General features: G+C 33.8%; 1 long non-coding RNA gene across 1 annotated transcript; it reads right to left on the bottom strand.

Annotated features, from left to right (window-relative positions):
• Nucleotides 1-731: 731 nt before the first annotated feature.
• On the bottom strand, nt 732-19,577 carry LOC134727190 (uncharacterized). Its single transcript, XR_010108735.1, has 3 exons — nt 19,395-19,577; nt 15,123-15,226; nt 732-857 (listed from the first exon to the last, which is right to left on the bottom strand). It is a non-coding gene; the product is annotated as an uncharacterized LOC134727190 (long non-coding RNA).
• Between the last annotated feature and the right edge of the window lie 4,749 nt (nt 19,578-24,326).

Consider the following 24,326-nt stretch of genomic DNA (forward strand, 5'->3'; position numbering starts at 1 on the left):
TACTGCCTTATGATATAAACATGACTTTAATAACTATTTAAATTTGTTTGCCGGGCATTACCGTAATTTGCCAATTATGGATTCGGTCATTTCCGCTAAAAAACAAAGTTTACCGAATTATCATATCATACACCAATCTCATCATTCATCAATCTCATCATACAACAAAAAAACGTATAATGTTGTGACCACTTCATATAATGTAATGAGCACTTCATTTAATGTTTTCACCACTTCATATAATGTTGTGACCACTGCATATAATGTTTGGACCACTGCGTATAATGTTGTGAGCACTTAATATAATGTTATGAGCACTTAATATAATGTTGTGAGCACTGCATATAATGATCTGAGCACTGCATATAATGTTGTGAGCACTGCATATAATGCTGATCATTAACATAAGGCAGTCATGGCGTTCCATACAACTACTGGTTTTGAATAAAATTGTTTTAGCAATGTAAAAATATCATAACGAGAAGTTTAGCTTTACTGCACATACATTTTATAAAATACACCAATGCTGTTTCATAAAAATCGACGAGAATTAAAGCCACATTTTTTTTGGTTCTCAGATCCCGAAAATGTATGTTATCCTTAAACATTAATCCATTTCTTGGTCAAAATATTTAAAAATTTAAACAAAACTTTGAGGGAAGAAAGAAACGACAATATATCTGGAGTAAAAAGTATAATAGTAGATAAGAATAAACTTGAGTTTGCTTACCCCTTTCGTACAAATTACACTTAAAATGAGTGCAAAACACACGTTTTCGGCAACCGCCATTGGCTATTCTTACAAATGGTCCCGGTTTTAAGTCACCTGTAACCTCTAAGCAAGTGCAAGATTTGTTCTAAAGAAAAACAAGATAATAGTTTTATTTTTAATCGATTTCAGTTGCTTGATCATCATTATGTCATTCATGAATTTAATTCATATCTTGTATATATCAATACTTATGTATGTTTTATAAAATGTTTTTATGAAAATATTTTAAAGTTGTTAAAAGGGTAACGATTACACTTTTCCCCTATAGATACTGAATAGTACTAAATGTTATATGAAAGAGTTCATCCTCCAGATTTATAAAAACTCGACTCCATGAGCTGAACATTTCAATTTATATTATGACAGAGCAGCTGATGTACGTTCTAACTAAATGACTCATTTTTAAAAATTGGCCGTTCAACTTTATTTATGTGAGCGTCACTGTTGAGTATTTTGAAGACAAAACGAGCGTACAAAAAGCAAAAGCTTTACATCATGTAATGTGTTACAACCCTCGATAAAGCAATCGAGGAAAGGCAATACTCCATCAACGAAAACTTGTCGAGAGGTTTAGGGCGTTGGACACAGAGCAGACGGTGTTGCCACGGTGTCAAAGAGACAAGAGTACGAATCCCAATGAGGAAAGAAAAAAAAATTTTGCTAATGCAAATTTGAAGGGCTAAAATTGTTGGGCTAAATTTGAGACAAATCATATATATACAAGTCTAAATTGAAAACTACGTTCAAACCTATGATAGCATCGGTTAAAAATCGCAATTTTTATACGTGTGCGTGTTAAACAAATTTCGTTTTAGAAGGGTCTTAATACAGCACAAACAACATTTTCCAAAAGACAAAAAAAAAAAGTGAAAAAGTGTATTTTAACACAACATTGACGTACAGGTCGAAAAACTAATGTTCTTAAACCCTGCTGACTGCCATTGTCGATTGCCAAATAAATTGATCAAAAGATGTAACAAAATGGATCTTAATATTAATTTAATACTGAACAGAAAACAATAAACTTGCGGCTAAAAAGGTGGACCACGAACACGAGGTGCAAAAATGTGTACACCAGATCCGGATTTCGACAATTGATGTCTCTTCAGTGATGTTCGGGATCAAAACGGTATTTGGAAGGTCATTTAATATACCATATTTTAGGGATATACTCTTGAATTCTAAAGAATCAATATAGGTTGAACGGATCATATAAACCGGAGGGAAAATATGATACAATCCCAAACGAAAATATATAAACAAGTCTAAATTGAAAACTACGTTCAAACCTATGACTTGGTTGGATAAAAAGCGCAATTTTTATATGTGTGCGTGTAAAATAAATTTCGTTGTAGAAGGGTCTAAATACATCACAAACAACACTTTCCAAAAGACCAAAATAGTGGAGAAGTATATTTCAACAACCGCATTTGACTAATATAACACCATTATTATATAACAACATTTTCGTATAATAACATCTTATATCAGTTTCGTTGTGCTAATTTTTAGACTGATTTATAGTTATCAAAGGTACCAGGATTACAATTGTGTACGCCAGACGCTCGTTTCGTCTAGTGACTCATATCAAAATATTTATAAAGCCAAAGCCAATATATATTTTTTTCCTTATCCTTATTTCGTTGATGGAGTATTGCCTTTCCTCGATTGCTTTATCGAGGGTTATAACACATTACATGATGTAAAGTGGCTAGTAAATTGTTTACCCTTCTGATCAGTTATTTTGTCTATCTTTATGGTTTATAGACGATCCAGTACATAGTTGGTCCTTTTTAAAGACTTCTATATACATATAAACAACTCGTCTAAACATCAACAATACTGTGGATTCATTAATATTCGTTGGATACCAATTTTCGTGGATTTCGTGGGTACATGAGAACCACGAATTTAAATGTCCAACAAGTAGCAAATTTGCATAAAGAATGAGTGTAGACTTTGCCAAAACCGCGAAATTAAATATCCACGAATATGTAAATTTTTCCTGAAACCACGAAAATTGGTACCCACGAAAATAAATGAATCACCAGTATTAGATCTGTGAATTTGCTTTCGCAATTTTTTTGTTCTTCCCTCGCCGGGAACCGCCTGCACGACCACCTTGGCTTCATAAAATGAAGCTTTCGGTGGCCGAGTGTTACTTCTCAACGTCAGTGTTAATCATTGTATGAAGCTAAGGTTGTCGTATGGTCTAGCGCGTCGGTTACAGTGCATGCGATTTGGTGTCACGATATCTCAGTAGCATGGGTTCGAATCCCGGCGAGGGAAGAACACAGAATTTGCGAAATTAAATTTACAGATCTAACATTGTTGGTTTGATGTTTAGACGAGTTGTATATACAGAATGTATACAACTCGTCTAAACATCAACCCAACAATGTTAGATCTGTAAATTTGCTTTTTGGTTCTTCCGTCGCAGGGATTCGAACCCATGCTACTGAGATATCGTGACACCAAATATATATATAAAACGTCTGATACGGTGCTTTTTGTCCGCAATTTGCTTTTAGTCCGCTTTTGCTTTTTGTCCGAATATTTTGCTTTTTGTCCGACACTTTTGCTTTTTGTCCGTTGCTTTTAGTCCGTTTTGCTTTTTGTCCGTTTTGCTTTTTGTCCGATAATTTTGCTTTTTGACCGATACTTTTGCTTTTTGACCGCTGCTTTTTGTCCGATAATTTTGCTTTATGTCCGATATAAAATGTGTATATTTTTGGCAGGTTTCATTTTGAACTTCAAAATACCATGTCCTTTAGGAGTTAAATACAGACCATAAATGATTTGTACATGAAATTTCATGTTTTTTACAATATATTACATTGCCTCTTAAATGGCTCATAGCACTTATATCCTAGACCCGTAGGTGTTGGTCAACAGAGGGCAAGGGGAATACTCTTGTATATCCCTAAGTCTAAAAAACAACTATTGAAAGCTGGCTTAACTAAGACATACTCCAGGTAGGCCATTATACCAGAAGTAGAGGTAGTCAAACCCTTATAAATGGCTCATAGCACTTATGTCCTGGATCCACACGAGTTTGTCAGCAACGAATTAAAAGGGGCATGAGTTTCGCCGGTATATCACGAAGTAAAAATAAACTTCATTATTGCCATCTCTTCAAACTAAGAGATTCTCCACGTTGTCCATTACACCATGCAGAGGTAAAGGTAGGCAGTGCCTCTTAAATGGTCCATGGCCCATGGCACTTATGTCCTCGATCCGTACGATTTGGTCAGAAGAGGGTAAGGGGAATACTCTAGTATATCACACAGTCCACCAAAAATAGTGACGGCTGACCAAACTAAGACTTTTTTAGGTGCGCCCTTATACCAGTTGATGAAGTAGCCATTCTCTTAAAAATGGCTCGTAGCATTTATGCTATAGACCAAAACGATATTGTCAACAATGAGTTAAAAGGGGGATGAATTACCCCGGTATATTACGAAGTTGAAATAAACTGTTGCCTGCTGGCTAAACTAAGAAATTATCCAAGCGGGCCATAAAATGAGAGGTAGAGGAAGGGATTGCCTCTATAAAATGATCATGAGCACGTATGACCTAGACCCGTACGAGTTAGTCAGCAAAGTGTAATGTTGGGACCCTAGTATATAACAAAGTTGAACTAAACTATTGCCAGATGGCTAAGAGATTCTCCGCGTGGGCCATATTACCAGAGGTAGAGGTGGTAATTGTCTCTAAAATGGCCTAAATCACTTATTCCCGAGACAAGTACGCGGTATCATTAAATGGTTTAAAAGGGAGATGGAACCTCTGTTTACAAAGAAGTCGAAATAAATTATTGCCGGCTTGCCAAAGTAAGAGATTCTCCAAGTGGGCCATTAATCCTAGGTTAAATATGTGCGTTGCCTTTTAAATGACTGATAACACTAACGCCCTAGACCCGTACGAGTTTGTCAGCAAAAGGTTAAAAGGGGGATGCGATGCCTCTTTTCACAACGAAAATATAAATTAATCCGACTGGCCTAACTAAGAGATTCTATACGCGGGCTTTTATATCAGAGGATGAGGTAGGCATTACCTCTAACATAGCCATAATACGTATGTCCCAGACCCGTTCGAGGTAATCAGCAAAGGATAAGGAGGTACCTTAGTATATCACAAAGTCGAAATAAACTATTGCTGGCTGGCTAAACAAAGAGATTCTCAACATGGGCCATAATACCAGAGGTAGAAGTGGCCATAGCCTCAAAAATCGTCACTCATGCCGTAGACCCGTACCAGTGCTTCAGCAAAGTGTTAAAAGGGGGAGGTGGTACCTCTGTTTACAACGAAGTCGAAATGAATTATTGCCGGCTGGCCAAACATAGAAATTCTCCACATGGGCCATTATAACAAAGTTAGTGGTGGGCATTGCATCTAAAATGACCATACTTCTTATTTCATTGATCTGTACGAGTTAGTCAGCAAAGGGTAAGGAGGGTATCCTGGTATATAATAGAGTCGAAATAAACTATTGCCGGATGGCCAACAATAAAAGATGATCCACTTTTACCATGATACCAGAGGTAGAGGTGGGCATTGCCTTTAAAATGGTTTATAGTCCAGGGAATCTGAGGTGAAAAATGGCTCAACCTCAAAATAATTGCAACAGAAATAATTTATATCAATTTTGTTTCATTGGATACCTGTTAGTGACATATTAAAAATCGTCGTTTCACAGACCACGGGAAATTTGTGTTTTGGGGGTAAAATGGGGATTTTTATGTAAAAATCGCTAAAAACTGGAAAAATAGATTTTTTTTTAAATTTGTACTTAAAGTCCTTATTTTTTCAGGAAACGTTTCAATCATATGTATCATCGAGATGAAATATTAAAAATGCATAGTCTTCAGGTTTTTTTGAAAAAAAACCCCGCTGATTTTGAATAGAAAATCGCTGAAAACTGGAGAAAAAAAGAAACATTTTTTTTTACTCGAAGTCCCTATTTTTTTTCCTGAAACGTTTCAATCATATGTAATAACGTGATGAAATCTTAAAAATGCATAGCCGTAAGTTTTTTTTGAGAAAAAACGCTGATTTTGAATAGAAAATCTCTGAAAACTGGAAAAATTTATAAACCTAAAAAAAAATCATCTCGTATATTAACTTGAAGAATTTTAATCTCTCAAAGAAAGAATAGACTTCAACAGAAACATCGTATTCATTTTTTTGACACATTAATGTAGTTTTAATAAATAAATAAAAACACAGTTACAGAAGAGGGAGACAAAAAATAATATTTCTGAATTTACATTGTCATAAAAGTAAATCTTATAAAAACAAAATTTCGTTCAAAGTTTGAGCTTAAATGTTATGGAGTCACATCACCAACCAATCATGTATATGTAAAAATTAAATGTCACTATCGTCCTCGTCTTCATGAATCTCAAGTACTTTACAGTTTGAACAGTTCAGTCCCTTACATTCGCTACATGCTGAGCTACAGTCAAGACCGTTTTTTCTACAAGTGCATCTGCGTGTATCGCAACCAGATTTGCATTTACATCTGATCACGTGCAATAAATTATCTGGAGCTGGAGGCAAAATTGTTCTAATCGGACAAAGTGGTGTACCTTGTAGAACCCATCTCCAGCCTGATGGACTTAACATATGGACAGAGTCATTTGTCCATTCTTGGATCTGATAATATGCACGCTTGCAGTGCTGAGACGCTGCTTCTGAAGTAGGTGACAAGGACTGAACATGTACGCAAGACAAAGAATTTGTTAGAACTTTATGGTTAAATTTTCTGTAGATTAACTCATCTAAGCTTTCTCCCGTCTCACTTCCGTATAATATAACAAGAGCTGACTGTCCTGATTGTATAACATCATCTGACGTTGCATCTTGTTTAAAAACACTGAAGCTAACTCTCTAAAAAAGGCATTTTCACGCAACCGCTTTAGTCCTTCCTTCTTTCCAATACCGTAAAGTCTAGATGTCGTGTCACACCCTGTGATAGAATGAATAAATGGTAACAAATAGACTATTTCATTTCCAAGCAACTCTTTAGTCTTTTTAATATCCCATACCTTAGACTTTCGAATTTTATCGGATTGAAAAACAATGGTTTAGAATGTTCCTCTGCATGGAATAGCAGTAGTATGAGAACATCAGTGTCTTCACCAACGACAACGGTAGGGTAACAAGATGCATATCGTACAGCAGTTGATCCAATAAGAACATCAGCATCAGCAGCAGCTTGAAGAGAAATAAATCCTTCATTATCCATTTTATTACAAAGCATATTGATAAAGTTTTGCTTATTTCTCCATTAGCTAAGAAAATTTCCTTCTTTGATTCAAACGGTGTGCTATCTTTGAATGAGATGTGTGTTTCGATCTCCGTTCATGTACATGATCATTTGTCGTTGGTTCGGAAGCATATCCATCAAAGACGAATATTGGAATGGGATATCTGTTATTAATATGGTCGATGTATAACTGACATATTTCTGCAAATTTCGCACCTTTTTTCCATGGGTCTCGCTGTATCAGGGAACCACCGTCGATTACGTGGCGAACATCGGTACCAAGGTCATCTGAAAATACACAACTTCCGTATTCCATATTTCATCTGCCAATGTTGATTTCTGTGCCTGTCGCATCAACCCAGACGGTTCAAACAAAGCAGTTGGTACAGCGCTTAGCTCGTACTTAAAGACTTGAGATACATCTGGAAACATGGTATAACAGTAGTAACTAGTCGTTGAAAGAACAATTGTGGATCGACAAATATTTCTTCATTATCTACTTTGATATTTAATTTTGAAGATAGAGTTGTAACTTGGTTTTTCCGTTTGAAAACAAACTCGTCAATACATTTACCTTCCATTGACGATATTATATTGTGTCCTATGACCTGTGCATTGTCAGAATTTACGTTGCTGTCGCCAGTTGCTCCTGTTTCGATGTTCCGCAGGTTTTTTATCGATAGAAAATGGACTTCTTTCTCCAAGAAAGTCAAGAAATGTTGTTGTGTCTTTGGTATCCCGTAACTTCCATGCACATTTCTTTGTGCTGTTCGCTGGTTTCAAAATTTACACCAGTTACTTGTTGCATGGCCTCATTCATTTGAATACACTGTGGCATAGACAAAATCCACAATAATCTCTGCGCATCTGTCATCCCTCGACCTCTTGTGAGACCTCCAGTTGTTTTAATGCATCTCATCAGAACCTGCTCTGTGACCAGATACGATGATAAACCTGACCAAAACCGATCACTTCTTCTCATCACATGGAAGCCTGACATGAGAGCTTCGTTAATGACAGGATTTATTCTTGATAACTTAAATTATAGCACTTATGCGTTAGCCCGTACTAGTTGGTAAGCAAAAGGAAAGGAGGGTATCTGGTATATCGCAAAGTCGTTATAAAATATTGCCGGCTGGTCAAACTACGAGATCCACCACATGGGCCATGCTACCAGGGGTATAGATGGTCATTGCCTTTAAAATAGCCTATATCACTTATATGGACTATACCCGTACCAATTAGTCAGTAAAGAGCTAAAACGAGGAGGTGTTACATCTGTTCACATCGACGTCAAAATGAACTGTAGCCGGTAGGCCAAACTCCGGGATTCTCTACGTTGATCATTATGGGGTTTATCTAATGAGGCTTTTCCAAGGATGCAATTGCTCGTAGACTGTATACAGTTGACCAAATAATCCACAAATTCCGCAAAAGGATCTTTTAATTATAGGCCATATCCATTGAGACATAAAGCAACAAACGCCCAGCAGGACCGATGCATTTGTCTTTAACATCTCCGATATTGATTCCACGTGGCCTTCCAATTGACATGAGTGTCCATTGGGTTTCATTGTTAAACCTTTGGAGCTATATCAGTTTGTGTGGAAATAAAGAGCACGATGACCTTTCCTTGGTGATAACAACATGACCAACAACCATATCGTGTGTTACCAAAAGCCGTCAGCGATAGTCACACCGACAATTTACTACCTTCGTGGACAACAGCCTGGCTTTTCGCTGGATCCTATTTAACATCTAGTGTTGTCACTACCATTTGCTGTAGAGATTTAGTTGCACAACATAACAGAAACATTCTTTGTGTTAATATTTCGACATTTAGATGGTTCATATACGAATTGTAGCCGAAAAATGATAATGACACATTTCTGTTTGATATTGATCTATTGTTTGAATTGTAAATTTTCATATTCAATTTTTGTTTGTTTAAAGATTAATATTTTAAATATAGATTTTTTTTTTTAAAAGCAAGTGTTAGACTTGTGCTTTTATTGCCACTCAGTTCATATCACCTGTCACTTTAGACGAGCCTGCAACTTTTGTTGCAGAAAGCTCGACATAGGAATATTGATCCGATCTGAAAGGCTTAATATTTTAGAAGGTGGAAGACCTGGATGCTTCATACTCTGTATATAGATGCCTCATGTTACGAAGTTTCTGTCAGTCTAATGTCCTTGATATCATTTTCATGGTTCAGTGAACACTTGAAAAAAAAGTTCAGAATTTTTGTAATGTTGAACTGTCTCTTATTATAAGTAATAGGATAACTGTATTTGGTATGTGCGTACCTTGCAAGGTACTCATGCCCGTCAGACAGTTTTCACATGACCTCGACATCATTTCGTGGATCAGTGAACAAGGTTAGAATAAGTTTTGGTGGTCAAGTCCATATCTCAGATACTATAAGCAACAGGGCTAGTATATTTGGTGTATGGAAGGACTGTAAGGTGTACATGTCCAACTGGCAGGTGTCATCGGACCTTGACCTCATTTTCATGGTTCAGTGGTCAAAGTTCAGTTTTTGTGTCTTGGTCTGTTTTTCTCATACTTTATGCGAAGAGTCTACAATATTGGTTGTAAGGAATGATTGTAAGGTGTACATGTCTAGCGGGAAGATGTCATCTGACATTGACCTCATTTTCATGGTTCAGTGGTCAAAGTTCAGTTTTTGAGTTTTGGTCTTTTTATCTAATATTATATGCCAAAGGTCAACTATATTTGATGTATGAAAATATTTATGTAAGTCCCCCAGGTTTTATTTGACCATGACCTCAATTTCACGGTTCATTGCACAGTGTTAAGTTTTTGTGTTTTGGTCAGTTTTTCTTTAACTATAAGTAATAAGTCAACTATATTTGTTGTATCGAAGAATTGTTAGCTGTTCGTGTCTGCCTGGCATGGTTCGTCTGACCTTTACCTCATTTAAATGGTTCATTTGGTCTTTGTTTAGCTATCTTGGTTAATGTTAAGTTTATGTGGCAGTGGTGATAAATCTTTATACTTAGGGCTACTAACATAATATTAATGATGAGTAAAGAAGGCGAGACATTTCAGTGTGTGCACTCTTGTTTAAATGTGCTTATTTATCCGAGTCCTGGACTGCATTCCAGCGGCTTTCATTCGTTTACTTTTGTGTAAATTTTATACAGATCAGTATTTTTTCAAATATTTTACCAATATTTTAGCTGCATGTAACATCTTGAACAATCAGAACAGCGAAACAAAATTTAGATTTCAGAAATAAATAGTCTTTAGCCATCGACATAAAGCCGATGATTTCAAGAGTTGTTTTCGTTAAAGGATGATTCTTATATTTTTGTGCAATATTTGCTCTTTCGGAGGCTCGAGGGTAATTTCAGCAAAATTTTTATCATTTTTGTTTTCATTACAAATCTTATTTTTTACACTATTAGTTATAACTTTATGAATTGGCACAAAAATCTACCCAAAAAATCGAATGATTTTGGCCCCAGATTTATTTTTCAAATGTTTATATCACTGAAAAAGCTACAAATTGTCTCCCTTTAGTGCCACAATGACATTTTGTTTTGGCATTATAATTAAAATGTCTTTTTCAACTCATCGGTGACCTATAGATATTTTTCAAATATGCTTTACGTAAACTAAAAAGTTGTAAAATTAAATCGATTCCTGTAATTTAGTTCTTTTTTTTATTTCGATATATATATATCTCTATTTCTCCTATTAGTTCAACTTAAAAAAAAGTACCTTTAACAAAAATGGTTGCTTCTTTCGAGGGCAGATTGTGAGCTTAAGCGAACGATAACCCCATGTTTTTATTTGATTTTTCTATTTATTATATGATAAAAGTTTATCTATAGAAAAACACCAAGCAAAATCCTATATTTAAAAAAAATAATGGATTAATACCCTCCAGTCCCGTTAACGACAAAAAAGATAAATAGAACATTACGTTTAAGTATCACCTACAGTATTTTACAACCTCCATTGGTGATACAATATATATATTTCTGCTGGGTTTTTATATAAGTTATTGTCCTGAGTAAACATCTTTATGAGTTTTTGCGTTTCAGTTTTTATTGTGAAATTTCATCTATCAGCCAAGACAAACTTTAAACTTCGCCTTAACGATGTTTTCGTCAGAAATCCATGTATTATTATCGAATTACTACAAATTTAATCATTGTCTAGTGCCCTAAAATGAGATTTTCCGAGACGCTGGGTTTGAAATGGGATACCTTATTTAAATTTATACAATATTTGCAATCTTTTTAAAAAGATGCAGACGGGAATTTTCTTTCCTTGTGAAAGTGTTCGCAAGGAGTTAAATTATAAACTCCTTGTAGGATTATTAAAAAGCAACTATTAAGGACCCCCTTGGATTAAAGATCTTCCAAGCCAACGGGTTCGAGAGTTTGACATCATCACGGTTGGTTCTTGTTGCTCAGATTTTATATTTCAATATATTGTTTTGTGGTCTGTTGTTTATCTTGTTGTTTTTCATTCAGCTGCGGCTTTGTTGGTTTGTTTCAACCCTTTTTCGTGTGATTGTCCTTTGGTACACTTTGCCTCTCTCTTATATATGATATCGCAATAATTATATATATGTAAGCGTTCATATACATTTATATGGATACAATATTGAATTAAAATAGACATGATAATTAGATGAGTGAAAAAAAAAGAAAACGAAGTAATAATTGTACGTGTGAGGAGTTGGCATTCTTATAAAAAAGAAGATGTGGTATGAGTGCGAATGAGACAACTATCCACAAAAGACCAAAATGACACAGACATCAACAACTATAGGTCACCGTACGGCCTTCAACAATGAGCAAAGCCCATACCGCATAGTCAGCTATAAAAGGCCCCGATAAGACAATGTAAAACAATTCAAACGAGAAAACTAACGGCCTTATTTATGTTAAAAAAATAAATGAAAAACAAATATGTAACACATAAACAAACGACAACCACTAAATATACAGGCTCCTGACTTGGTACATGCACATACATAAATAATGTGGCGAGGTTAAAGTCTTTTACACCAGGAATATTTTAGATCTTGTTATATAGACTAATTCTCATTCATTCTGGTAGTAAGTTAGTCTGTAATCCTCAAATGTGTTAGCAATGGTGTACCTACACCAATTTGTAGAATACATGGGATATTCAAAGACTTAAACGAACATGCTCGAATCTTTAGAATAGTTTAGAAATTTATCAAATCAAATAATCCTTAAGTGATGGTTTCTTTATTGAAATTCTTAATTGATGTTTAACCGCGCTAACTATTATATATGACAATCATACAAATAAGTCAGGAACGGAGTTTCAATCTGTAATTCAATAGTTGTTGTTTGTTTCTGTATTTGTTTGTAGTATAGTGTTTTGTAAATCAATGGTTTTCTTGTTTGAATAGTTCTACCATTATGTTAAATGGTGTCGGCGTTTGCTGCATGTGGAAGTGCACACATTTACGACATGTTATTGCTTAAACACAAAGTTTCTTCTTCCTGCTAATAATATATAGTCACCATTTGCACTTATAGACGAATGGCCGATTGACAGTCGCTCCAAAATATTTTGCAACATTTCAGTTTGAAAAAAAAACTTTTTTAAGTCTGGTAATAATTTCGTCATATTTCCAACAACTTTTCTTAAACATTACAAACATTACAAATATAACAAACAAACAAACTTCATTTTGGAACACTATCACAAAGTTTACGTAATACATGTGTAGCGATTTATTAAGATAAACTGTATTAATCCATACATTTCGGAATTATTTAGCAACTATTTCCAAATGACGAGGACGTTCGAGGTTATTCAAGTAATAAGATTAAGGAAACTTTGGTTAACACAACAGCATTTTCAGCAAAGTAGTTTATTGTTGTTTGATAAACTCGAAAAGAGGGGGAAAAGAAATAACATGGTTACTTAAGCATTTACTTTATTTAACTTATATGCGTTTAATATTTTAGATACAGATACATAATAGTGCATCCGTAAATGTAAAACACTTTTTAGTAGGAAAATTTGAAAGAGATACATCAACAGTGTTTATTTTAAAATTGCTCAAGTCTGTAGGGCTTATTCCCGATTGTCCCACTTTTTAAAATTAAGCGCTCATTTTGTCCCACATGAAAAGTTCTGATTGGTCCACATTATTTTATGAGGTGAAATATTCTTATCCCTTGTTAGATTGCCTAGATAGAATGCTTTTGTTTCAGATATATAAGCCAAAATCTACATTTTATCCGATGTTCTATTTTTAGACATTGCGGCCATCTTAATTATTGGGCGGGGTCATCGGATACTTTTTTGAAACTAGATACCATAAGGATGATTTTGGCCATGTTTGCCCCAACTTTGCCAGTAGTTTCAGGAGAGAAGAGTTTTGTAAAAATTAATGACGACGACGAATAATGAAAAAATGAGAAAAGCTCACTTAGCCCGATGGGCCAGGTGAGCTAAAAAAGCAAAACGGACAAAAAGCAACGGACAAAAAGCAAAAGTGTCGGACAAAAAGCAAAATTATCGGACAAAAAGCAAAACGGACAAAAAGCAACGGACAAAAAGCAAAAGTATCGGACATAAAGCAAAATTATCGGACAAAAAGCAAAACGGACAAAAAGCAACGGACAAAAAGCAAAAGTATCGGACAAAAAGCAACGGACAAAAAGCAAAAGTATCGGACAAAAAGCAAAATAATTGGACAAAAAGTAAAAGCGGACAAAAAGCAAATTGCTGACAAAAAGCACCGTATCAAACGTCTGAATAGTAGTCAACGATTTTCCCACATGAGGGCGCTGGATCGTTACGAGTAACGATACATGTACACATTAGATAAATTATATAAACGCCTAAAAGTGTACACAACAACTCCAAATACAAAAAAGGTAACTGTAAATGTAATTATTTATAAATATTTCGGATAACAGATATCCTTCGTCAGTCAGATTCTGATGTTAAATGAATCATCTTTAAGTCTACTTAGATTAAACTTTTACTAAATCTTGAAATTTATACAATAAAAAAGTCAAACCGAACATCATTTAAGACGCTTGCACCATTCTAAAAAATTGTTAAACATGACATAGGTTATATGGCTTATTACAACAGAGGGCTCACATATATGCTTTAACTACAAATAATAATGTGCGGTTTGAACTAGCACAATTCTAAAACTTTATCGGGATTGACAATTATGATTGTATAATATGTATAAGCATGATAACGTCTGTAAAATTACCAAATAGACAGCACTGATAGACATTACTAAATCACCGAACAACAAAAACAATATCTGACATAAATTTATGATACTTCGAATCACTCCATACCTTTTTAGAAAGTTGTGCTTGTTCATTTTATTATTTTGTGATTACTTTACATGCTTGCCTATGTTATAAGTTGAATTTTACATCTAATAATCACCGTGTAGCATCGCTATTGGATATAGGTACCCCAAAGCAAGAAATAAGAATAGCGAAAAGTACTTATTGTAATCCTCAAACAGTTAACAACTATTCACCGCTATTTGCCGTACAATTTATTCACTTTATCTACATGAATTTCTTTCTGTAAAAAATACTTTTACTCCGAAATACAGGATATGAAACAATTTTGTTCGACGAAAACGCCGAATGACTAGTTGACGGATTAATGTGTTTTAACAAGTTCGAACTCGTCACATGCTTCGTTGATCAGGTACCGCCCTATCCGATTCTGACGATTAAAAGAGAGAAAAGGCCAGCCCTAATAGTAGCTACATTATTAGGATTGTCTATCATAACACCATACCTGTCAGCAAACCGTAGAATATAAGAAAAATAAGAAAATTGTAGACTTTCCTCACATTAGTTTTGATTACCGCTTCGGGGGTTCCAACGGGGTATATCCAATGGTGATGCAACGCAGTAATGGTGCATCTTTACAATACAAAGTAAATTATTTCAAAGTCAAGTTTATTTTAGATTTATAAAACAATACAGATGTTCATTCTATCAAATATCTTTCTATTGTTTGAAATATATTATTTGACCAAAAATAAGGAGCATACAAACTTACGTTAGAAGCAAAGTATTTTTTATCTATGCATTTGTTGGCACAGTCCTCTACAGTTATCGTTTTGCTACTGGACTCTTTTTCACAATCTAAATGTGCCTTACTTCCTGAAACGAAAGCGGTTTAACTGAACATAATTAATGACGATGTTATGTTATATGTTTGAGTGCCCAATGCACGGAAAGATTCAATTTATTAATAAAAAAAAAAAGAATGTCCTTATACTGTAAGGTAGCAGTAAATAAAGGCAACAGTTGTATACCGCTGTTCAAAAAAGCGAATACAAAACCAGGTTACACCCTAAGGGACCGGTCAATATTTATTGGGGGGTTGGGACCGGTGCAATTCATAATTTTGCCTTGAAAAAAATCTATGTCCTACCCTTCGAATATACCCAAAAAAGTTTCTGTCCTATATGAAATATCTACTAAATAAGTATATGTCCTTTCTAATCTAATATAGGTATAAATTAAACAGACCAATCTTATTTTCATTTTTTATCAAATTTAACATAGATCAAATATAGTAGTCTTTGAATTTGTCTGGAAATTTTAACTGATCTCCTCCATGAAGAAGGCAAATATATAAGATTCTTTTTCAATTTCACTCTCATTTTCAATTTCTTTCACATAGTTTATGAACAATTTGTATTTCATATTTTTTATATATATATTTTTTTCTGTCTATTGACTTTGTTTTCATTTGTTATTCTCTAGTTATAATGTTTTATTGTTAAATAGTTTCCCTTATTTTTAAAGATATATATTTAATTTATACCTACCTTTATTCAATTATTTGCATTTGTTTAATTGATTGCAGTATATCATATTACTTAAAATAAAACGATTAATTTTATAATTTTGGTTTATTATTTTTTTTTCAACCTTTTCAAAATCATTTCATGATATAAACATAATAATTAATAAATGTCTAGACTTGATGTTACTTGTTTGTTCCTGTATTAATCTTGTTTATTTTGTTGTATTTTTTTATAATTTGTTTAGCCCATTTTTCTACATTCATACATATGCCATAAACATATTGCTGTCATATCAGTGCTGAAGACTAAATAAGTAGAAGTTCTATCAAAAATAAAGTTAAAAAATATCCCCCTCCTTCCAATAAATATTGACCGGTCCCTAAAACCGAGGTGGAAAAAACATCAACTATAAGAGATAATTAAACAACGGAAATACAGAAATACTGAACAGCACCAAAAGCAAATGTCAAAATACATAGAAACGGACTATTTGATAACAACGACCATATTCCTGACATGGTACAGGACATTCCAAGAACAAATGGTGGATTGAACCTGTTCGTATGGCTAGCCAACCATCCTGCTTATATGGTAATGTTAAAAATACCGCTAAAATGAAAACACTACGTGACATGAATACAGTACAAACAAAAGAACACTCAACACATAGTAATACATAAATACATAAAACAAAAGTACACTACAACATGAAAACCGCAGAATAACAACAGACACCTTCCATGACTTTTACACCAAGGCACCACGAATGAAGTATAAACTGCGCCTCACATGAATGAATCAACGACACAAAAAGTGACGTATTTTTAGTGATGTTTTTATCAACACAGGTAAATTTCTAAAAGTAAAATAGATTTGTTTTATTCATAGACACGAACAAAAATATAAATGGGGATTGAGTTTAGATTTTTTTTTTAACCATGACAAGAATATTAAAATGAAATTGTGTTTGTAATGGTGTTATTATCTATTCTCACCATGACATGAGTTTTTTTAACATAAAGTTTCGAAAACTAGAGATAATCTCCATACATTGAGGTAGGCACTGATAATGTTAAAATCACTAGTTACAGAACTATGTCGTCTCTTCATTATGGGATGCTTGAGTGATCATTCCAAACCAAAATATGACTGAGCAAGGAATATATGCTCGAATGAAATAAAAGTCATTAATCTTGCAACCAAATTTGTAACAAACAACTTTTCCATAGCTCATTATAGATAAAAAAAAATCCTTATTGGTAATTCATTTTAATCAAACAAACAATGGTTCGCCTAACACTGGCTTATCCGCTAGGTTTGAAGGCACATTCCTGGTACAAACAATAAACAAAATAAGACATATTGAAGAAATTTTATCTAGAAAACAGAATTTTGAAGAATTTCCTATGGAAATTTGGGTCCTCAATGCTCTTCAACTTTGTACTTGTTTGGCTCTATAAATATTTTGATCTGAGCGTCACTGATGAGTCTTATTTAGAAGAAACGCGCGTCTGGCGTATTAAATTATAATCATGGTACCTTTGATAACTATTTACACCACTGGTCGATGCTACTGCTGGTGGACGTTTCGTCCCCGAGGGTATCACCAGCCCAGTAGTCAGCACTTCGGTGTTGACATGAATATCAATTATATGGTCATTTTTATAAATTTCCTTTTACTCGTTTGGCTTTATAAATATTTTGTTCTAAGCGTCACTGACGAGTCTTACTAAGACGAAACGCGCGCCTGGCTTATTGAATTAAAATCCTGGTACCTTTGATAACTAACTGCGGCTATCCTTAGTAACAATGACAGACTTTTATCAACTGACCAAACATAAATAAACTTCCTACCTTTTCCACTTATAACCACTTGTGTTGACTTTAAGTATTAAAATCGAACAAGTTTAAACCTCAACACATCTTCCGGAAACAACAAATTGCAATACTTTATTTTATATATTTCAGTTTATGTTTATAAAAATGAGGATATGTTGTATTATATATCCAATGTGACCACTACCCACCAGAATTAAACTGAAGTTGTAATAAGCAATTATGAGCCACCGCAAGTCCTTCAAAAATAAGCAAAGAACCATACTATATAGTCGGCTATAAAAGGCCCTGACGTGAAAGAAATGAAACAATTCAACCGAAAGAACGGATACCAACATTTTGCCTTACGAAATAATTCATTCTTAGTATAAGCGACTCGATGTTTGACATATTGGACAATTCTAATCAGTATGGGTCTTTCGTTTCAATAAATTAATAGACACTCAAGTTTCAATCATACGTCAGTTCAGTTTGAATGTAAACGAAAATTGAAGAATTTGATCTTCCTTCACTGTATCAGATATACCAAATTAAATAAATGTCCGTTCAAACAACGTTATATTGCTAGGATTACCAAGTACTCTACGAAAACTTTCTCCAAATTATTAACATTAGTTGTATCAGCAATCAAAGCCGGAGTTACTGTGAAACGATATTATCTAGGGCGGTGTGAATCAAGAAGCAAGAAGATTTAATTGTTCGCTGTCTTGCAATTTCGGTTATCGCTTAGTATTAATTTGAAAAGGGGGACAGAGAATAGATGTAAATTCAAGGATGATAAAAATGTAGTATTAAAAGACATGAGATGCTTCCATGTCCACTGTGATAAATTATACTATGCAAATATTTTAACAGATGTCTAAAGGTATGCTAAATTTTCAGCATATTACAAAAATCAAGAATGACAAACAATCAAAATATATTTTTTGTTGGATATAAAAACAGAAAAAAAATTATGTATGGAACATTCCATCTACATGACTAGTTTGAAAATAGGTTCTCTTGACTGTAGGGATTTGTTGGAGAAGGTTAAAAGAAGAAATATTTGTTCAAGATATCGAAAAAATCTGATATAAGTGTCTTGAGAGATACACGTTGAATTAAACAAAGAAAAAAACAGTGGGAGCATTTACGCTTTTGTTTCAGCCACTCAAGAGGGGTAGCACTAATATTCATAAAAAATAAAAGACATGGAAGACAATTTCAACAATTTAGATTATAGAATGTCTACTGTCACAATATATGGTCACAAGGATTTAAATCATTGAAGGTCCAAATAGGGGGAATTCTCCAACTTGAAATATAAACAATCTGGTTTTCCAATCATTTTCCGTAATTATGACTAAAGTTTTAATATGTGCTTTATAACTTCTATTGAGTCAATAGAGAAACATGTTGCTTTGTTTAACTTCAATTATTTTTTGGGAAATTCTTTTGTTCTCAATATACTGTGAGTGAACCTGTATTGGATCCACCGTAATTTTGACTTTTTAATTTATGGAAAAGGGCATTCTTCACACTTTATTCCAGATAAAACTGTGTGTATTTAGGATTAAGAACAATTTTTACTGGGATGTTATATTTGTTTTAGCATTAAAACGTTCTGCAAAGCTTTCGGTCCTATTGTAGATTTTACGAGTATTTTAATAGTAATTGGTATAACTGGCTAATATATTTACCTAAAGGATTATATTTATTCTTGAATTCAATCCTCCCACCAATCCAGAAGAGTGTTTCTGTCGTAATGCTTAGATGTATACCATTAATCGAGTGGTCTTTTTGAAAGTTATTACCAAACAGTTGGCACTCAATTGGCTTATCATAGTAAGTTGATGAGTTTGAGATGAAAATATCTTCCTCGTAATAGACTGTAATGAAATATATATTATACAATAAGTAGATGTGGTATTTATGCTAGTAAAACAAATATCTTCCAAAGACCAAATGACGAGGATGTTAACAGCAACAGGTTACTTAACGGCCTTTACCTAAAAGCAAAAGTAATAATGTATATTAAGCTATACAAATTGGGTAAAGTATTTCTTTGTGTTTCATTTCCGTGAAGTTTTCCTTGTAATGGAGGTGTCAGTTTCAATCTAATTAAAAACCAATCTCTCATCGCTGCTGTTTTTTGATATGTCGCGTGGGAGATCTAACAAAACCCGCTTTGAGGTCACATATGACGCGGAATTAGGGTTATAAACATCGAATTTAGCATATGCTTAAATCATATTTTAGCATATAATATTTTAAAATTGAGAATGGAAATGGGGAATGTGTCAAAGAGACAACAACCCGACCAAAATAAAAAAACACAACAGCAGAAGGTCACCAACAGGTCTTCAATGTAGCGAGAAATTCCCGCACCCGGAGGCGTCCTTCAGCTGGCCCCTAAACAAATATATACTAGTTCAGTGATAATGAACGCCATACTAATTTCCAAATTGTACACAAGAAACTAAAATTTAAATGATACAAGACTAACAAAGGCCAGAGGCTCCTGACTTGGGACAGGCGCAAAAATGCGGCGGGGTTAAACATGTTTGTGAGATCTCAACCCTCCCCCTATACCTCTAACCAGTGTAGAAAAGTAAAAGCATAACAATACGCACATTAAAATTCAGTTCAAGAGAAGTCCGAGTCTGATGTCAGAAGATGTAACCAAAGAAAATAAACAAAATGACAATAATACATAAATAACAACAGACTACTAGCAGTTAACTGACATGCCAGCTCCAGACTTCAATTAAACTGACTGAAAGATTATGATTTCATCATATGAACATCAGGCACAATCCTTCCCGTAAGGGGTTTAGTATCATACCATCATAACATATATGAGAAGAACATAACCCGTGTCATGCCAACAACTGTTTTTAGAATAAATGTGTTTAGTTCCGACGCAAAGACCTTATCAGTGACTCAATATTAACGCCAAAATATGCAATCTTTAATGACTTGACAACAGTATCGTAATTATATCCCTTCTTAATAAGTCTATTCAAAGGTTTTGTAAGTTTATGAGGTGAATACTGACACCTTTGTGCTTTATAAAGAATATTTCCATAAAAAATTGGATGTGAAATACCTGAACGTATAAAAAGTCTGCATGTTGAGCTATATTTACGAATGATGTCTTTATACCGATGATAAAATTTAGTAAATGTTTTGACTAGTTTGTGATATCGAAAACCCTGGTGTAATAATTTTTCAGTAATACATAAATTTCTCTCGTTAAAATCTAAAACATTGTTACATACACGAGCGAATCGTACAAGTTGAGATATATAAACACCGTAAGATGGTGACAAGGGAACGTCACCATCTAAAAACGGATAATTAACGATAGGAAATGAAAAATCATCCCTTTTATCATAAATTTTAGTATTCAGCTTTCCGTTAGTGATAAAGATATCAAGATCGAGGAAAGGGCAGTGGTCATTGTTAGTATTAGCTTTATTTAAAGTGAGTTCACCAGGATAAATTTCATTAATATACATACTGAAGTCGTCATTATTGAGAGCCAAAATATCATCCAAATATCTAAAAGTATTATTAAATTTGTTTATCAGATGTTGTTTTGATGGGTCTTTGCTTATTTTTGTCATAAATTGTAACTCGTAACAATACAAAAAGAGGTCCGCAATAAGTGGTGCACAGTTAGTCCCCATTGGAATTCCGATAATCTGACGATATACGGAATCCCCAAAGCGAACAAAAATGTTATCTAGTAAAAATTCAAGGGCATATATAGTATCAAAGCATGTCCAATTAACATAGTTTTTTTGTTTATTGCTACTAAAAAATGACCTAAAAGAGTTTGAACATATATATTCACATTCTGATTTTTTGAATGCCCATTTAATTAGATGTGTGAATTTTTTCTTAATGAGAATGTGAGGCAATGTGGTATACAGGGTAGAAAAATCAAAACTTTGAACAGATTCAAAATCACCAATATAAGCATGCAATTTATCAAGTACTTCCAACGAGTTCTTGACACTCCAAAAGTAATTTATTCCACTATTTTCGAAGGCCTTATTTGAACAATTTATTATAAGGTTTTTAATTGTACCAAGTGTGCTGGTAAGAATAATGGACAATTTAGTAGTTGAACAATGGCTTGAAGACGAAATAAATCTATATTTGTAAGGGGTTTTGTGTAGCTTCGGAAGCCAATACATAGTTGGAACTTTCATTGTATTTGGCTCTGCTTGTAAAGCGGTGGCTAAAAGTTTATGTTTGTTACAGATTTCGTTTTCTGAAAATGGAGTCAGTTGGAATGTTGGTGAATTGGTGATTTCCTTTTTCAGAACCTCGATGTAAAATTTACGTCAAACAATAATAATATTATTAGCAGCTTTATCGGCCGGGACAAAAACAAATTCCTTGGCTAGTTCTTTTAGTTTATGTTTGATACGAGAAATAGGTTTATTGTGGTTATTGTTAATAGTAAAATGTTCTTTAAAATGTTGAATACGTATATCAACTATCTTCATTACTGAATTAAAAAAAGAGTCCAAAGATTTTTTGTCAGCTTTTTCCCGTTTTATCCATTTCATACAGTAAGTAAGGAGTGAGTCGTGGATGATATTACGACACTCATTCCAATTAATAATTGACGGGGGACGATATTTAGGTCCTTTACTGAGAAATGATTTTAACTCTCGGTCTTGAACGATGTTAAGATCTCCTGTTATAACATGGGAAATGGGTCCATAAATATATTCGGAATTACTGCAATTACACGAAGTAGGTGTATTTTCACTGATATTAACATCTTTACACAATTGACTATAATTAAACACAAATTTCCGGGTAGATTTCTTGTAAATATAACAAATAAGAGGTAGCTCAGTATTGTCAAAATATCCAGGAATTTGTTCTTTAACAGAATGGTCGTTAAATATACCGGCAATATTTACAAAATCAAAGCCTTTGTTGACATACTTAATTTTAATAAAATGTTTTTTATGATCTTCAGGGCGATCAATTTTGGGAAATAATTTAGAATAACAATATGCCATAATAATTTGAACAATTTCATACTTAGGACTGCTATATGAAATTGTGTTGCAATCCTCCAAAATTTTATTTAACTTATTAACCGGTAACGAACAGAGTTTTGTTAACAGATAATGTCTGCCGTTGTTTTTTGAAATAGAAATAAGGTCCGAAATATTGGTATGATTGGCCCGAAATTTTCTTTGATTGCGATTTGTTCTACAACCGTGAGAACGGTTTTTACGAACAGTTTTAGAAACAATATCCAAAATGTTAACGGAATTGGTTCTAGATATATTACCAATTCCCATGATATTATCATTTAGACCGAGAGGGTAAACTGTCTGTAATTTTTTAATCCAATTTAATTCAATTATTTTCCGTGATCGTACAAACTTTGAATGCGATTCACCAGGCTGCTTATTTACTACTTCTAAAGGTTGAACTGCTAAATATTTAAAAGGATGGTTGTGCTTCTTAAGGTGTTGGTAAATGATACTTTTGAATTTATTAGGTCTTTTAAAACGATACAGATGTTCTTGAGTGCGTTTTGATAAATATCTTCCAGTTTCTCCTACGTACTGAATACCACATCCCGGTTTGTTTCATGTGAGTAAATAAATAATACTGTTTGTTTTTCAAGTAATATCAGTTTCAAAATTTAAAGAAAATGTGCGACCATTAAACGTGGACCTTACCGTATTGTTGGTGGAAAGACGGGGACATGTAAGTCATTTTTTGGCATGACACTTATCGATAGAAGGGTAACCACGATTTTTATTGTTAAAAATGTTAGCGATGGTAGTATTTTTAGATAACCGATTTTGAAAATTGAGACGTGTAGATACCCTTTGAACAAGTTTAGTATTTAGTATTTTTCCGTTTCTTAGTTTCATAATTGTTTTGTTAGTGAATTACATAATAAAGGAGCAAAGATTGGCGTCCAGAATATGAACCAGCATACAATAATTAAGTTAAGTAAAAGTGATAAATTTGTTCGGCTGAAAATGTCGAACGCTATCAGTATTAATTACCCGAAAAAGATAGTGTATATCAGGGTATGACTGATGGCTGACCAATTAGTAGAATGGGGCTGAATATTGAAATACTACTTTTTGATAAACATTCCTAAAGTAATGAACTAGAGAAGTTCTCGCTCGGACACACACTCCATAATCTAGTATATTATAAGAGCATAAACCTGAAGCACGGGGAGGCACTCTACTGCCTCCACACGGCACTAAAGACAAACTCTGTAAAAAATAAAATTGAGAATGGAAATGGGGAATGTGTCAAAGAGACAACAACCCGACCAAAATAAAAAAACACAACAGCAGAAGGTCACCAACAGGTCTTCAATGTAGCGAGAAATTCCCGCACCCGGAGGCGTCCTTCAGCTGGCCCCTAAACAAATATATACTAGTTCAGTGATAATGAACGCCATACTAATTTCCAAATTGTACACAAGAAACTAAAATTTAAATGATACAAGACTAACAAAGGCCAGAGGCTCCTGACTTGGGATAGTATATAATATTTTAACAATGCCGTATTTGGCAAAACCTTTTCAACTTTTGGTCTTCAGTGCTGTACGGTTTTGTATATTT

Source organism: Mytilus trossulus, chromosome 7 (genome assembly GCF_036588685.1).
Source record: "Mytilus trossulus isolate FHL-02 chromosome 7, PNRI_Mtr1.1.1.hap1, whole genome shotgun sequence".
Lineage (NCBI taxonomy): Eukaryota > Metazoa > Mollusca > Bivalvia > Mytilida > Mytilidae > Mytilus > Mytilus trossulus.